This window comes from Cajanus cajan, chromosome 8 (genome assembly GCF_000230855.2).
Source record: "Cajanus cajan strain Asha chromosome 8, NIPB_CcT2T_4, whole genome shotgun sequence".
In the NCBI taxonomy this organism is placed as follows: Eukaryota; Viridiplantae; Streptophyta; class Magnoliopsida; order Fabales; family Fabaceae; genus Cajanus; species Cajanus cajan.
Genome location: NC_138524.1, coordinates 42,589,587 through 42,600,648, shown reverse-complemented (window position 1 = coordinate 42,600,648; position 11,062 = coordinate 42,589,587).

Below are 11,062 nucleotides of genomic sequence, written 5' to 3'. Positions count from 1 at the left end.
AATGTCAAAATCCTGAAGTCACTAAACAGAAGATGGCAACCAACTGTCACAGCAATTACAGAGTCAAAGAACTTAGCTCAGATGACAAGTGCTGAGTTATTTGGAAAGCTAAGAGAATATGAGATGGATCTGTCAAGGATTGCTGATGAAGAACAAAAAGATAAAAAGGCAAAAGGTCTGGCCTTAAAGGTAAAAGAATCCTCAAGTGATGAAGAGAATAGCAGCAATGAAAGTTCTGAACAAGAAGAATTAAATCTGATGGTGAAGAATTTTAGAAAATTCATGAGAAGGAAGAACAACAATAAGAGATTCTCCAGTCAGAAGAAATCCTTCAAGAAGAATGAAAACTCATCTCCAAAGTTCAAATGTTTTGAATGTGGAAAAGCTGGACACATGAGAGCTGACTGTCCAAGCCTGAAAAAGAATGAGGAGACGAAACAAAAGTTCAGATCAAAGAAAAAGAAAGCATACATAGCATGGGAAGAGAATGCCTCAACAACTTCAAGTGATAGTGATGAGGATCAGGAAGCAAATCTCTGTCTCATGACCAAACATAATTCAGATTATGAGGTATATGATTCTGACTCATCTATTGACTCGTATGATGAATTGCAAAATGCATTTGCTGAACTGTATGCTGAAGCAAAGAAATTAGAAAAATCAAATAATGTTTACAAAAAGAAAATGACACACATGAGAGATAAAATTTCTGACTTAGAGAATGATAACAGGAAACTACTTTCAGATATCTCTAAACTAAAGTCACCATGTGAGAACTGTGAAACATTGTATGCTGCATTAAAAGCAAAGGATAAAGAAAAACAGAATGTTAATGTTATGAAATCCATTAATTCCCACTCATGTAACTATTGTATGAAATCTGGTCATAACTACTACAGATGCATGATAAGGAAATTTGGCATTCCTAGTGGAAAATATAAATGGATTAAGAAATTAGATTATGTACTCACTGATTCTCCAGGACCCAAGATCCATTGGGTACCAAAATCAAATTGAATAACTTGTGTTGCAGGTGTGCTTGAGAGCAAAGCAATCAATGTGGTACTTAGACAGCGGCTGCTCAAGACACATGACAGGAGATAAAAGCAAATTTATCTCATTACAGGAAAAAGAAGGAGGATCTGTAACATATGGAGATAACAACAAAGGCAGAATACTAGGCTCAGGCAGTGTTGGTAACAATTCCAATACTCTCATTGAAAATGTCCTGTATGTAGAAGGTCTCAAATATAACCTGCTTAGTATTAGCCAGCTTTGTGACAAAAATTACAATATCTCTTTTAATAATCAATGCTGTATGGTTTGTGATAAGGAATCAAATGAAGTCCTGCTTATAGGAAAAAGAGTCAATAACATATACATCTTAGACTTAGAGCATTCATCATCCAATTCTTGTCTCACATCACATGATAATGTAACATGGTTATGGCATAGACGCATTGCACATATAAATGCAGATCAGTTAAATAGACTTGCATCTAAAGATCTTGTTAGTGGTCTTCCAAAGATCAAGTTCTCTAAACAAGGACTTTGTGATGCATGTCAAAAGGGAAAGCAGACTAGAGCTTCTTTTAAATCAAAGAAAGTTATGTCAACCTCTAGACCGCTGGAACTTTTGCACATGGATCTCTTTGGACCATCAAGAACCAAAAGTCTAGGTGGAAACACTTATGCTTTAGTTCTCATTGATGACTACTCCAGATTCACATGGGTTGCATTTATATCCCATAAAGACATTGCTTTTAAAGCCTTTAGAATCATTTCAAAAAGAATTCAGAATGAAAAGGACTTGAAAATTAAATCTTTGCGAAGTGATCATGGTGGTGAATTTCAAAATGAATCTTTTCAAACTTTTTGTGAAGAAAATGGTATTAATCACAATTTTTCTGTCCCTAGAACTCCTCAACAAAATGGAGTTGTAGAGAGGAAAAACAGATCTCTAATAGAGCTAGCAAGAGCCATGTTAAATGAAAATGGTTTACCAAAATACTTTTGGGCTGATGCAGTAAGCACTGCATGCTATGTTCTAAATAGAATCTTGATTAGACCTATTTTAAAGAAAACACCATATGAGCTTTAAAAAGGAAGAAAGCCTGACATTTCACATTTTAAAGTGTTTGGCTGTAAGTGTTTTGTTCTGAATAATGGAAAAGACACTCTTGGAAAATTTGATGCTAAGGCTGATGAAGGAGTTTTTATTGGATATTCTGCAATTAGCAAAGCATATAGAGTCTTTAACAAAAGTACCTTATCTGTTGAAGAATCTATACATGTTACTTTTGATGAAACTAACATCCTTGAAAAAGGAAAATCTCTTAATGATGAAGATGAGATAGGTGACAGTATTACACAAGAAGAAGAAAAACTGGAACAACAGCAGAAAACACCATCTGAAGACACATCACTACCCAAAGAATGGAGGAAACCCAAAGATCTATCTCTGGATAACATTCTTGGAGATATAAATAAGGGAGTTTCTACTAGACACTCTTTTAATCTTCTAAGTGATGATATGGCATTTGTTTCTCAAATTGAACCATTATGTGTGGAACATGCATTAAAAGATGAATTCTGGATAATGGCCATGCATGATGAACTGAATCAATTCAAAAGAAATGATGTTTGGATTTTAGTTCCTTTCAATAAGAATATGAATGTCATTGGTACAAAATGGGTTTTCAGAAACAAACTAAATGAAGAAGGTGTTATAGTTAAAAATAAAGCTAGATTAGTAGCCAAAGGATACAATCAACAAGAAGGTATAGACTTTGGTGAAACATATGCTCCAGTTGCTAGATTAGAAGCTGTTAGGCTTTTACTTGCATTTGCTTGTGTGTTTGATTTCAAACTATATCAAATGGATGTGAAAAGTGCATTTTTAAATGGTTTAATTGATGAAGAAGTTTATGTAGATCAACCACCTGGTTTTGTTGACTGCAAATTACCTAAGCATGTTTACAAGCTCAAGAAAGCTTTGTATGGACTGAAACAAGCTCCAAGGAAATGGTATGAAAGGCTGAGTAAGTTTCTACTAACTCATGACTTTCAAAGAGGTAATGTTGATAAAACTCTTTTCATAAAGAGAAAATCAAAAGATATTCTGCTGATTCAGATTTATGTTGATGATATAATATTTGGATCAACTAACCAATCTCTTTGTGGAGAATTTGTTTCCAATATGCAGAAGGAGTTTGATATGTCTATGATGGGAGAATTAAGCTTCTTCCTAGGACTACAAGTCAAACAAATGAAAAATGGAATTTTTCTACATCAAACTAAATATAGCAAAGAACTGTTAAAGAAATTTGATATGGAGAATTGTAAGATATCAAATACTCCTATGTCTACTAATTGTTATCTAGATAGTGATATTGCAGGAAAAGATGTTGAAGAATCAATGTATAGAGGGATCATTGGATCTCTTCTGTATCTAACAGCTAGCAGACCTGACATCATGTACAGTGTATGTGTATGTGCTAGATTCCAATCAAAACCAAAGGAATCACATCTGAAGGCTGTAAAGAAAATACTGAAGTATTTGAAAGGCACAATCAATGTTGGATTGTGGTATCCTAAAGGTACTTCTCCATCTTTAACTGGTTACTCTGACTCCGATTTTGCTGGTTGTAAATTGGATAGGAAAAGTACAAGTGGAACGTGCCACACGTTTGGAGAATGTCTCATATCGTGGCAGAGCAAGAAACAAGCTTGTGTAGCACTCTCAACTGCTGAAGCTGAGTATATAGCTGCTGGAAGCTGCTGTGCTCAGTCAATTTGGTTTAAACATCAACTTCAAGACTTTGGTTTGAAGATTGATCACATACCACTGAAGTGTGACAACACAAGTGCAATTAACATTTCAAGGAATCCTATTCTACACTCAAGAACTAAGCACATTGAAGTTAGACATCACTTTATCAGAGATCATGTAGAGAAAGGAGACTGTGACATCAAATTCATAATGTCAGAAGATCAACTTGCTGACATCTTTACAAAGCCTCTACCAAAGGAAAGATTTTTCAAGCTAAGAACCAATCTTGGTATCATTAGTGAGTCCAATCTATCCTAAATCTCATAATTAAAGTATGATTGTGTGAATATGCATGAAATTGCTAAGCACTTATAGGTTTAAACTTGATGTATGTGCACTCATAATAGGAAATCACACAAAACACAGTATGCCCTGTATCTGCACACATTTCTCTGTGATAATCGATTACCTATCGGGTTAATCGATTACCATTGGAAGAAATGAAGAAATTGCTGAAAAATCAACAGCAGTAATCGATTACCAAATCGACTACCTCTGCTACTTTGATGCAATTTCTGATGCATACCCACTGTGATAATCGATTACCACGCGGGTTAATCGATTACCACTCACTCACTTGCATAATTTTAAGAACAACATTCAAGTTGATTGGGTATATGTGGTAGAAGACATAATGCTAAAGACAAGGAGGTTAATGGACTGCAAGTGTCCATATGCTGTGTTCATAAGCAAGGTATTGGTGTTCTATAAAGTTCCCTTAACTGGTGAAGCAAGAGAGTTCACCAGAGATGTTCATGATATCAAGGATAGAGCTCTGAAAATGATGAAGCTAGTGAAAACAGATGCTGGTTGGATAGCAAAGGAAGATGTTCCTACTGCTGAGACTACAGAGCCGTCTCAACCTGAAGTTCAAATTGAAGAAGAGGAAGCAGCTGAAGAGCCGAAGCCTCTTTCTACTTTTGAGCTATCTGTTCTGGCAAAGCTAGATGACATCAGAGAAACTCAGAGAAGAGATTATCAAGAGCTGAAGGCTTGTTTTGAATCTATATCTGAACGACTGGATGCGATGAACATACCCTACCCTGACGAACTTTAGTTATGCATTACATTTTAGGCACTGCATTTTAATTTGTTCTGCATAAATACTTTGATTTATATTTCAGACTTAAAGTTTGTAATAGTTGTAGTATTTGTATGCTTCTGAACATTTTTAATGCTTATATGATGAAAGTCTTATTAAGTGCTTGTCGTTTTTGTTCCAAAAGAACTTGTTCTCTCATTGTTGATAGTGGATCATGTTCAAATTGTTGTAGTACAAGGTTGATTAACAAGTTAGCCCTTACCACCATTCCTCACCCTCACCCTTACAAACTTCATTGGCTCAATGAAGGTGGGGAATTGGAGGTGAATCAACAAGTGAAGGTCAAGTTTTCTATAGGGGATTATAAAGATAAAGTTTTATGTGATGTGATCCCTATGGAAGCTTGTCATATTTTGCTTGGTAGGCCATGGCAATTTGATAAACAAACTATACATGATGGCCTCACTAACAAAATATCCTTCATTCATAAAAATAAGGAAATTGTTTTTAATCCTTTAACACCACCCCAAGTGTTTGAGGATCAAAAACAAATGAAAAAAAAAAGAAACAAAGAAAAGAAAGAAGGACAAAGTGTGGATAAAGGGGACTCCACTAAGACATTTGTGACAAAAGAGAGTTATTTTATGACCAAACAAGACTTGAAAAGAACTCTCTTTATTCATAAAAGTCTTGACTCTTATCCTAATGCTGCCACTTATCTTAAAATTGAGAATGAAGAACAAAATGAATTTCAAATAAAGAATTCTTCTCAACTTCGAGATATAGTGAAGAAGGAGTGGACTATACCTAGTGTTATTCCTTATACTACTTCCTTGAAGGTGCACAAGGAAGGAAGTATTTCTTTGGATTTCATAAAGCATCCAATTTTTGGTTTACATTGTTTAGTAGATATAACTTGTAATAATATATATTCTATGCTTGATCTTATGGGAAGTTCTTATTTTTTTGAACTTAATATGTTTCCTTCCCTACAAGACAAAAATAGAATATATGACTATGAGTATCTAATAAACAATCAAATCTGATGGAGTCCCTCCTTCCATGGTTGATGATGGCGTGTGAAGGGAGACACCTTGCCCTTGATCTAGGCTCACCAAAGGGTAGACAAAAGGAAGTGTATGGTGGAAAAGGGTGATAGGCGTGAAAAGGAGGTGTTTGGGCGGAAGCACTTAGGGGTGTGGTGATTGGGTGCTCTCAAGGTTGGCTCACTCCAAGTGAGATGGAGGCCACTCTAGGTTTCACTCTCCAAGGGTGGAGAATGAAGGGGCTAGCCGAAGCTAACCTAGGGACTAAGGATAGGATTTGAGGCAAAAAATGCTCTCTCAAATTCATATAATCCAAAGTATTTACAAGGTGTGGTGCATTGGGTATTTATAGGAGGGGAGGCATCTAGGGTTGCATTTGGAGTAGGCAAATGCATTCCAAATGAAATGCAAATGAACCCTAGATGCAACTTGGTGGCCAAGGATGGAATCTTTGGGTTTAGATTGGCTATATCTAGGTGCATGATAAGACCATGCAACCTTTGCCCTCCACTTGGGCCTAAGCCTTTCTAACACCAAAAATAGACCCAATAGGCACCAAAAATATGTGTCACCCTCTAATTAACACCCTAGCCCAAAATTAAAAACCCTAATCATCTAAAGCACCCCATAATACTGTTGAAGATTGAAGAATCTACATCTGGAAGATGTTCCCTAGAAGTTTTAGTTTTGATGTTTTGCTCATGTTGCTTTTTATTTTAAGCCTATGTCAAAAGGATAATGTATTGATTGTTTAAAAGATTAGGCTTGTATGTGTTTGTTTGTTATGTGTTAAAAATTAGTAATTAACATGAAGGTGAAAATATCATAATACTCATTTTTCTTATTTCATTCATTGTTGAGAACATGAAGTATTAATTTACTGAGTGTTTGAGACTTTAAATGAAAACTTGAAAACATCAGAAATTTTCTGAGTTAAGGAATAGATTACCTGAACTGGTAATAGATTACCTGACTCATGTTGAAAAACTGATTGATACTGGAATAATCGATTACCATGTGTGGTAATAGATTACCAAACTGATTCTGATGATTTCAAGAGGAAAAAGGATCGTGTTAATCGATTACCTCTTTAAAGTAATCGATTACCTCTGTTCCAAATGTGAGTTTTGTGTTATTTTGGCATCGTGTTAATCGATTACCATGTTAGGTAATAGATTAAAACAGGAGCTGAAATAATTAGTTCAGTTATTCTAACTCGTGGTAATAGATTACCATCACAGGTAATAGATTATCTCTGTTATGAATATAACTGAAATAACTGTTTCCTTGCACATGAAAATTGTCTTTAAATAAGATTAAAACTGAAGCTTTTAAAAAGAAGAATTTTCACACACGAAAAAAGAGAGACTTTTTTTTGAATACACATTACTGCAAAAGAGAAAAAGATTTTCTAAAAAAGAAAGAAAGAACATATCTGCTGAAAATCAACTTTTGGAAAAAGAAGTGTGCAAGATCAATTCAAGAAGATGAAGTTCATATAGAAAATTCATTCTAAACTGGTTTACGTTGTTGAAGATCATATCTACACGAACAGGTGTACTCGTTTCTGATCTTTGGTTATTGTTTGAATGGTTTTAACTCTTGAGATTAGAGAATCTCTGGAAGAGTTGTGTAAAGAGAAATCTTGAGATAGGTTTTTCTCAAGTAGGATATTGTGGGATCAATATTCTTGGGTTATATGTTTCTTGTGGAGTCAAGAAATGGTTTGTTAATCTTGTGGGTGTCAAGATTTGCTTGTTAAATTCATTGATTGGATATTGCTTGTGCAGGGTGCATGTAAAGAATATCAATAGTGGATTTGACTGGATTTAGAGGTGTATCTAAATCTGAAACTGGATGTAGGCCTTTGGATGGCTGAACCAGTATATATCTTGGTGCATGATTTTCTTAACCCTTACACTCTTTACATTTTGTATAAGTTTCTTGATTAATGTTGTATGAAGAAAAACATTATCTGCAGAAACTGAACTTTAAAGATTCTTGGTAATTGATAAAATCAATCTTTACATATCTTGTATTAATTGTGTTTATTCAAATCTTGTTGGATAAGCTGTGCATATATAACTCTGAATTACTTTTTATGTTTAAAGGTTTGATTAAAATCAAGATTTGTTTGGTAAAGATTTAGAAAGCAAACAAGAAAAGGAAAAATAACATAGAATCTATTCAACCCCCCCTTCTAGATTCTAACCGTAGGGACCAACAAATACAAGGGTAAAATGGGAAATACAAAGAAAATAAATTCTAAGTCCTAAATACCCCAAAATACAAGGGTAAAATTGGAAATACAAGTAAAATAAATTCTATGACTAAAATACCCCAAAATACAAGGGTAAAAATTGGAAAACAAAGACAAATGTCATAAAAACCTAGCTAAGGCCCAAAAGTGGGCTTATTCCTCTTTATGGTTTTTCATCACTAACCCATTCCTCTTGCCTCCTTCAATATGTCACCTCTTGGTTTTCTTGGTCTTAGTATTATTCCATCATCCCCTCCCTCTTGAAAAGGATTTGACCTCAAATCAAGAGGTTCTTCATGGTGGGCTTCTTGACCAACAAAAACATAAAAATAGGAATTAAAGGTGACAGTATATGGTAGAAATGGAAAGTGCATCCTAAGAGGAGTGCTACTAAACATGCTAAAAAGATTGTCTAAGCTAAAAGGACTAGACTCCCTAATGCTAAGGATAGGGTCCTCCCCATGAGGAAGTCTAGGTGTATGACTAAAGCCTAAAAAGTTAAAAAGACTAACACTATAGCATACTAAAGCACTAGTCCTAAAAACTAGAATATCTTGCCTAAAGTACCCTATGTGGTAACCTAGGCATGTCCTAGAAAACAAAGGAAATACAACTAGAAAATTTCCTAAGCAATTTTGGATTTTATTATTTGTTGGATAGTTATGAAAAGAATTTGTCACAAGGAACCTTGAAGGTTCATATGTTATATCCAACAAATAATATATTCCATAAATTGGGTGCGTTATTGACACAACTAAGGTAGGAAAAGTCCTACACAAAGGAAGGCTATCTACCTTGGGCACCACCAAGGAAGTAGCACAAGAAGTGGAACTAAGTGAAGTCCACTTCTTTTTCACTAAATCTTGAAGTTGAGATTCTTTTGCATTAAAAAGAAGTTGGTTTTGAATCTCCACTTCATGACTAGTGGCAACGTGAGAGAAAGAGTTAAGGTCTTGATGAATGAAGAAAGTCTTTGTTAAATCATTTTCAATGGGAAAGTGACTCTCTTCAAGCATAAGCCCTTTGGAAGAAAAATTATCCTCCTTACTCTTCTCTAAGAGTGTTGGTTGGTGTTTTTCATTTTCTAACCTCTTGAACTTTTTCTATACTTTTCTTTATTTTTTCTTTCTTTTCTATTTTCTTTTCTTGATTTTGATACCTAGTTGAGACAACCCTAGTTTTGGACCCACTAGTTTCTCTCCTCTCAACTAAGTTTGCAAGTAAATTTCTTATTTCCTCATTATTCTTTTCAAACTCTTTTTCTTTTTGTCTTAATTCTTCCTCTTTTTTTATATTTTTTCTTAGGTACTCTTTCAATTCCCTAAGTTCATCCCTAACACTAGACCTAGTACTACGAGAATTATGACCATGGACACTAGAATGATCACTCATCTTTGATCAAGAAAAGGTTTTCACAAATTTGTTTTCAAAAGGTTGGTAAAAAAAAGGTTTTCACAAAGAGTGAGTGATAAAAGGTTTTCAAAAAGGTTTTCAAGTGCAAGATAGGTAGAAAAGGCCTAAGTGTACAAATTGAACTTTCAAAGGGAGGTGGACTACAAAGAATCACTTAAAAACCAAGCCTTCTCAAGTAAAAATCACAAAGCCCTTTCCACTTTTCTCACAAAAACAAGTTGGCACAAACAATAAGTGAGTGTGTGCACGTTACCCCTAGTAGGCAAGAGCCTTCTAAACGGATTTGGAGACAAAGATAAAAGCCTAAACAATTATACTACCAAAAACTCTAAAACATGCAAAAGGAAAGCACTTAAAACATGTTCTAGTCGAGGTCCTAGGTGAAGGTTTTCAAATCACCTTCAACTACACGAACTAAAACCAAGTTAAAGAGGTTTAAAAATGGCCAAATTACAAACCAAAATAATGAAACTAAGGCCAAAAACAACAAAGAGGCCGAGAGAGAAAAAATTAAGCAAAGATTAAGCAAAACAAGAGTTTAAGTCTTCAAACTCCTCCAAATGGGTTCCTTCACAATGAACAAACGTGTTAGACCTCTCCAAGTGTTTGTTCACTCCTTTATGTGTGGTGTAAGTCCCTCCAAAGGCTAGGCTTGGATTCGGTTCACTCCTCCACTCAAATCCACCAAAGGTGTATTAGTTTGCTAGAGAAGTTCTTCACCTACAAATAAAGTGAAACCAACCCAAGAGCAAGAGTCCAAGAAAAATAAAACTGAAAAGGCACAATTAGGAAGGCTAAACTCAGAGGGAATTGATTAAGACAAAACAAAAGAGGCCAAAGAAAGACAAACTAAAAATTAAGACTCAATCACAAAAGGAAGCACACAAAAGATTAATCCTAGAAAGGCACTAGAATTAGGTTAGTGTTTTAGTCCACTTGCTTAAGTCCTTTATATGATTCGGTCCAGCCAAAGGTAAGGTCCCAAATTAAGGTCAAAATATCATAAGTCCAACTCCCAAATGCATAGGTATTGGTCCAAGTCCACAAGTCTAGCAACAAGTCCTTTTTGGTCCAAGAATTTTTTTTTTTTTGTTCTTTTCTTTTCTTTGTTTTTCACGTCAATTTTTTTTTTATATGTCTTGGGTCCGAAATTTTTTTTGTTAAATTAAGCCCATATGTTGCTTAGGTTTTGCACTTGTGGATGGTCAAAATTTAGGTTAAAATTTAGGAGAAGAAGTGATGACAAGTGGCGGTTTCTTAGAGGTACCTTAAGGAATCTTTTTAGTGGAAATGGTTTTGTACTAGTTAGTACAAGTTGTTTGCACAATTTTTTTCAGCCACCTCTTAGATTCTTTTAGGGTTCCTTTAAGCATACAAAACTAACCAAAACAAGTGGAATGCAAAGGAAAAGTGGGCAGCAAGTTATATGTATGTGCAAGGAAGCATTTCACACATGGAAACTCAAAATT